Below are 7,447 nucleotides of genomic sequence, written 5' to 3'. Positions count from 1 at the left end.
AGAATTATGAACACGATTATGTTTACAAAAATGGTTAGGAGGTGTGCCCTGGAGAAATATTCAGCTATTGAAAATTCTCTTCAGTTACCGATCTCTATAAATGTAGGAGAATTAGGTCAACCAGATGTCAATGGAAATCTGTGCTTCCACAATCACTCTGATTATAGCCACAAGGCAACTTTGTCCTGGAATCTATATTTATTAATAGTCTTAATATGTAAGCTAAGAGACTCCCACTGGAATTGGTTTTACTCAGATTTCTTGAGGAAATAAGTGCTTTAAAATATTTAACTGAATATATTTTGGAATAGTTTTTCTGTTACTAGGCATATCACCATTACCACACGCATGACACAATTAGGGCATGGTTTAACCTGTTTTATATCCATGGACAAGCCTAACATCAGTTAGTGACCAGCTACTACTAAAGGCTACTAAGGTAGGAAACCTATCCATCCAAAAGCCTAAACAGTGCTGAGAATTATTTGCTTTCTATTTAAAGTTAATGTAATAAAATAGTTTTTTCCTCCTTCTTGAAATCTAATCTAGAATATCAAAAGTAATAAAAAATAATTGATTTCAGTGAAATTAGAAAGAATCAAGCAGTAAACTGTAGGAAATTTTTCATAACAAAACATTATTCAAGGAATATCTGAAAAAAAAATACTGAAAGAAACAATCGGATGGGAAAAGGAATATTCGGGCACAGAGAATAAATAGAAATGTGTTTAAAAAGAAGAAATTGATTTATTAAACCATTTGCTTCCAAGAGATCAAGTAAAGTAAGACTATAAGAGATACTGTTGAATTTGGTAATTCCGTGAAGGGATATGAATAGATGCAGATTAAAGTAAGTTAAAGAGTCAATAATGATAGTTCAACTTTAGCAACATGAGATAAGTTTATGTAGGATTTCGGTAAATCTTTAGAAATATTGTGCAACTAGAAGTTTTTTAAGAGTACACTCTGTATCTTGTGAAAAAAGAAAAGAACATACCTAGCTATTGAAAGAGAATTGGGAGCCACAGAAGAAAACGTAGACTGTGTTATACATAGTGATGGCTTTAAATACTCCTGAAAGAAAACATGACGGTTAAGGTAGGAAATGAGAAACCTTCATAAAAGATAGACCCATTAGCAGAATCTAGAAAGACATCTGTCTGACTCAAAAAGACGAAGAAGATTTCTGCTACTGTCTAGGCTATAGGTTAAATACAATAAAATGTACCACGAGAAATCCAAACTCTGATCTTGTATATTAAGTTGGTCTGAAGTTTGAATTTATATTGCTTATCTGGAGAAAAAATTTGTAAACTATGGAACGTATATAAAACTTAAAGCCAGGAAACGAGAAAGCAGAAGATACTCCCTAAGCCCAGCAGTACAGGATCCCTTAACTATTCATACAAAACCGCATCACTGAATTAGTTCTAACCGTGACTACTTGCTGAGCTGCAACAAAATCAAAATTCGTTCTTTTATCGTTTTTGAGAAAAATTCAAAAACAATAAAATAAGCGAATATACCAAGTGTTGGACATATTAGAATTAGAAAAATAACTAATAAAAACATTAAAGAGGCCAGGCGTGGTGGCTCACACCTGTAATCCCAGCACTTTGGGAGGCCGAGGTGAGCAGATCACCTGAGTTCAGGAGTTCAAGACTAGCCTGGCCAATGTGGTAAAACCCCTTCTCTACTAAAAATACAAAAATTAGCCAGGCATGGTGGCTCACACTTGTAGTCCCAGCTACTTCAGAGACTGAGACAGAAGAATCACTTGAACCCAGGAGGCAAAGGTTGCAGTGAGCTGAGATCCCACCACTGCGCTCCAGCCTGGGCGACAGAGTGAGACTCCATCTTAAAAATACAGAAAGAAAAAGAAAAGAAAAGAATGTTAAAGACTGAAAATGGCATCCCTAAAATATCAACAATGAACGTTTTAAAAATTCTACAGTAGCCTTGAATTACAGGCATGCGTCATCATGCCTGGCAGGTGATCTGCCTGCCTCAGCCTCCCAAAGTGCTGGGATTACAGGTGTGAGCTACCACACCTGGCCCTAATCTAAAATTTAACAGCAACCAAAGAACTCATCAATAGAGAAAAGGACAACTGATTTTTGGTGAGAGAGTACTGTGGCGCTTTCATCCATCTGCTTACCATCTTTCATTTTCTAGGGCAGTGGCAGCAGCCAGGGGAAGGATTTCCTGTGTTTCTGGGGCTGTTTGCTGGTGCCAGGGCAGTGAAAAGGTCTTTGTTCTTAAAATGCTGTGGTTTTGTATTTTGACAAGTCTGCTGTTTCCCTGCGGAACTAGCACAGAGGCTGATCTTTGTTTTGCTGCTCCTTCCCTCTATCCAAGGCAGTGATAGTGTCTGTCGAAAGATATAGATACATATTTTCTGTACCCACCTGGGCCAAGAGATGGCAGATGGGGCAAGTGGTATGAAGGCTCAAGCGTGCTGAGCAGGAGAAGGCAAGGAAGTAGGTCTCTTGTGGAATGAAGGGCTCGAAGAAAGGGTGTGATGCATATACCCTGGACAGGATGCACGCTCAGAAAGGATCTGAGAAGACGTAGACCTGCGTGTCTGGCAGATATGTGGGCTTTGTTCAAGCAAAGGGTGAAGGAAAAGGAAGCGCCGCAGGCAGCCTGCTTAGCATTGGGCAGTATCCCAGCTCAGCTGTATTAGAACCAAGCTGTAATGACATAATGACAAGCAGAGGAGTGTTCTCTCTCTCTCTCCCTCTCTCCAGGCATTTAAGAAAATCTGTCTCAGGTCTGGTCACTGGCTGACCACTCAGATAATGGAGCAGACTTCTGTGAATCCAGATGACAATAGCTATAGTCGTTGCAATAAAAGTTTGGAAAAGGTCTAAAACAAATGTATGACTGCAGACCTGAACAACCAGAAACAGTAAATTTTCAGAAAGAGGGAAAATCAGATTTTCAGAGTTATGACATTATAAAATTCAAATGCCCAGTTTTCAACAATAAAAGTAATAGTTAGACAAATAAACAAAAATACGGCCAAATTAAAGGAAAAGTAGAAATTGCCAGAAACTGTTTCTGAGGATAACCACACATTAAAATTATTAGACAAAACTTTAAACCAACTTTCATAAATACGCTCAAAATGCTAAAGAAAACCATGGACCAAAAGCGAAAAGAATTCTATAAAATGATACATGAACACAATGAGTTTATTGATAAGAGAAAGAAATGATAAAAATGATTCAAGTGGAAATTATGGAGCTGAAAATTATAAAAAATGAATTGGAAAAATGTACTAGAGGTGTTTAACAGAAGATTTGAACAGAAAGAAAAAGGAATCAGTGAACGTGAAGACTAGATAAATGATCCAGCTTGAGGAACAGAAGGAAAAGAGAATGAAGAAAATTAAACAGAGGCTAGGGAACCTGTGGGATGTCACCAAGGACACCAACATACGTGTTACTGGAATTTCAGAAGAAGAAAGAGAAAAAGGGGTAGAAAAAATATTTGAAAAAATAATAGCAGAAAATGTCTCCAGTTAGATAAAATACATGAATCTAGCTATCCACAAAGCTCAATAAATTTCAAGTAGGATAAATTTAAATAAATCCACACATGTTTTCAGGTTAAAATAATCATACCAATTCTGGAGTTCTGTGTGGCTTCCTGCATTATTAAGGAATGCTGTTTGGCATAATTTGAAATAATACTTAAGGAAACAACATTTTAAACAAATTGATATAATGAGGAACCAGTGATTGAACCCTCAAATTCTACCTTTACTTCTCTGACTTCTTAAATTTATCATGTCCTCTTGAAACTAAATTAACTAAATTCTGAGAAGAGTGACTTGGTTGATCTCCTGTTTATGCAAATATAAGAATTTAAAATATTCCTACACTCTTCACCTTTTGAATTAATCTTTAGTTGGAAAAAGCATCACCATAGTGTAAATGGATTCACTGACATGAGTATCCCACTAAAACCTAACCCTTCACCCCTGAGAATAAAAATCTGAGAAGACTTTTAGGGTGGCCCTAATCACAGAAAAGGGATTTTAAGGTTCATAGAGAGGCACATTTTATGCTATCATTACCACCGGGGGGGTCCTGTTTCTTAGGTACAGTGTAGCTTTACTATCCCTACTTCATTTTCCTAACGCCAGCTTTTCCTGGCTCACATCACTTCATGTCAGGAAGGCCAGCATGCTATCAGAGTTTTATATTTTGTCCTCACACGAAGTCTGTTAACCCATGTTCACTTATCTAAATTTACTGACTCCAAATATTTCATTTTCACTAGTTAAAACCAACGTTTCCCTCGTCCCACATACTAAATTCTTCTTTTGATTAATACTACCAATACAAGTGGCCTTATCTTACTTAATGTTACCCTGTAGACATTTGGAAATAATATGCATTCTTCTTAGATTAAATGAGGTCCTCAGATTAAGGTACAATTTGGCTAAAAGGGGCAGAAAAGGCCTCACTTAACATGTGCATGCAATTATTAGGCAAAATAAGAGTCAACAAAATTTGCATCCATTTTATGAGATATTACTAAGCCATCCTACCTATTTTATTTGACAATTTTAAAACTTCTGCATTAAATATCCAAATTAATATGGATATGTGCTAAGATACATAATTATTCACAGAAAAAAACACTAAACACACCCAAATGTAAGTACTAATTGTATCTACTTCTAAGAAGTAAGTTTTAAATAATTTTTAATATAATTGTCCCTTAATTTCTCTCTTTTACATTTTCCAAAATAACATATACATTGATAGAAGAAAGAGCCGTTTAAAACTATCATATAAAATTATGTATTTCTAGCATTATACTTAAGACATACATTCAATAAAATGATTAGAATGAATACTTTCATCAGATAATACGTGCTTCTCAATCTCCGTATCTTTTGCACGTTCAATAATTTCTACATGTATTCTTTGACAACAAAAAACATAAACTTTATTATAAAAAATGCTTTATTATAAAATAGCAGCACTGATGCCACTTTATGCTTATTATTCTGGATTCTCTGAGGTGTGGCTGCAGCAGATCATAGTAATGACATGCAGAGGCCAGACAATGATAGCTCCTTGGGAATTATATTTTTCAGGCCTATTTTTATAGCCACCTGGAATTCTTTGACACTTACTGCCCAGAAATCAAAGAGTCTCTGTCTTTACTTTTTTAGCGATACTGTCTTACCTTACTTCTCTTGATCCAACATAAAATTTCTTACAGCCTCTTTAAATGGTTTAAGATGACATATGAAAATGAAATCACTTACTGGAAATGTCTTTAGGAAACATTAAGTAATTTAACCAACTTAATTTAAAGTCAGAATAATTGTAATACTTCCTAAATATAATAAATATTTTCTGAGTTGATGTCTTTGTATTTCACTTAAATATATATGTGTGTGTGTGTATATATATATATCCACAATCCAAAAACATAATATATTGATATATTTGGTATAAATTTTTAAAGTAAATGCATATTTTAATGTATTACATGTTTTCAAAGAATGAATAATGGCGAAGTACAAATAATATCATAGAGTCAAAAGTGTCAAAAGTAAATAATGTCATTAGAGGCAGGTGATCTATATACATATATACATATGTATACTATATGTGTATGTGTATATATATAGAGTATACATATATATGTGTATATACATACACATATAGTCTCAAGATTTTGATGAATGCATACGCCCATCACCAGGAAAAAAAGGCATCATACCAGAAAATTCATACTATAAACAGGATTATCTTCCAAGTGCTCCAGCTGTCAGTAATTCTCCTTCAAATCTTGCATAGAAATGATTTAATAATTCTCCAGGAAAAGTAAATTTTGCCTTCCATCTTCTACTGAATATGTAAAAGATTAACCCAGGAGAATATTCTCACACTAACACTGAAAGGAAATCTTTGCTTACACAGTATCCTCATTCCATAAACATATATGGAGATCCCATTTCTCACCTGCCTCTAATGACATTATTTACTTTTGATACTTTTGACTCTATGATATTATTTGTACTTCATCATTATTCATTCTTTGAAAATATGTAATACATTAAAATATGCATTTATTTAAAAAATTTATACCAAATATATCAATATATTATGTTTTTGGATTTAGCTTCTTGTTACTGAGAACTGCACACCCAGTACGAATGGGTTCATCTAACTGTCCCACACTAACAGACTAGATCAAATTCTAGGATGGCTGCTGTCAGTTCCAGGCCATGCCCTCACATGATTCCAGCTCCCTTAACATGCCACGTCTGTTCCAACCAAAACCGGACTATAGGCCCCTGACCTTTATCTTAGAACATTTACATTAGTAAACATGCAACGTACATTCTGAAGTACTAGAATGTACTCGTAACCTTTCTCTGCTCTTTGAGATGTAAATCTTTTGCAATCCAAAATGTTTTTTAAGGACCTTGGAAGCATTCCTTATAAATGTCATCATCAAGAAGGATAGAACCTCTGTCCTGAAGTCTTTGTGGGAGGGTTGGAAACTGACTTTGATAAATGCCAATTAGCAGACATTGAGGACCTAATCACACTGACAGACATTTCTCCTCTTAATCTCTTTCAGTACTTTTTATTTAGTGTATCCCAGTGTTTATGAAATTCTCATCTCTTGTTTCAGTCAAGTTGAGGTTAGACATTGTAAGCAATAGGCTTCAACTTTTTGAAAGTAGGAATTTGAACTCTCTGAATATGGAATCTGATATCATTTTTTTTGGGAGATGATTATTTATAATTCTGGTGTCTCTCCAAGTCTTCTGAGCAACTACAAAAGTATTTGCATAACAACACCCTTGGAGCTAGAGATAATATCTCCCTAAAGATAGAGTCCTGGCAACACTCCGAGGTAATGAAATCTCCCTCCTTTTTCTACTTACATTCCAGGGTAGTTCACTTAATTGTGCTAAAATCTTACAGGATATGCCCTGCTAAGTTTTAGACTTGCTTGGGACCTGCAGTCCCCTTCTCCTTTCTGATTTCTCCCCTTTAGAATGCAAATGTCTATCATATGCCTGTCCCACCCTTGCATTTTGGAATTTACAGATCTGTTGTCCGTTTTCACAAGTTCACAGCTAGAGAAAAATTTTGCCTCAGGATGAATAATGCCTTCATATCACTCATAATTGATTTTGATGATACTTAGATGAGACATTCACTTAAATTTGATGCTAGAATGGGTTAAGCATCAAATGGGTCTGTTGGGAATATGTAAATGCATTTTGCATGTGAGGACATAAACTTTGTGGGGTCAGAGGATTCAGTGGTATGGGATGAATTGTGTCCCTACAAAATTCCTATGTTCAAGTCCTAACTCCCAGTACTTCAGAATGTGAATGTATTTGGAGATAAGGTCTTTAAAGACCTAAGTTATAACTTAGTGAATAAGTTATAACTAA

Source organism: Mandrillus leucophaeus, unplaced genomic scaffold (assembly GCF_000951045.1).
Source record: "Mandrillus leucophaeus isolate KB7577 unplaced genomic scaffold, Mleu.le_1.0 Scaffold540, whole genome shotgun sequence".
Classification (NCBI taxonomy): Eukaryota; Metazoa; Chordata; class Mammalia; order Primates; family Cercopithecidae; genus Mandrillus; species Mandrillus leucophaeus.
Note: the sequence above shows the minus strand (reverse complement) of the source record.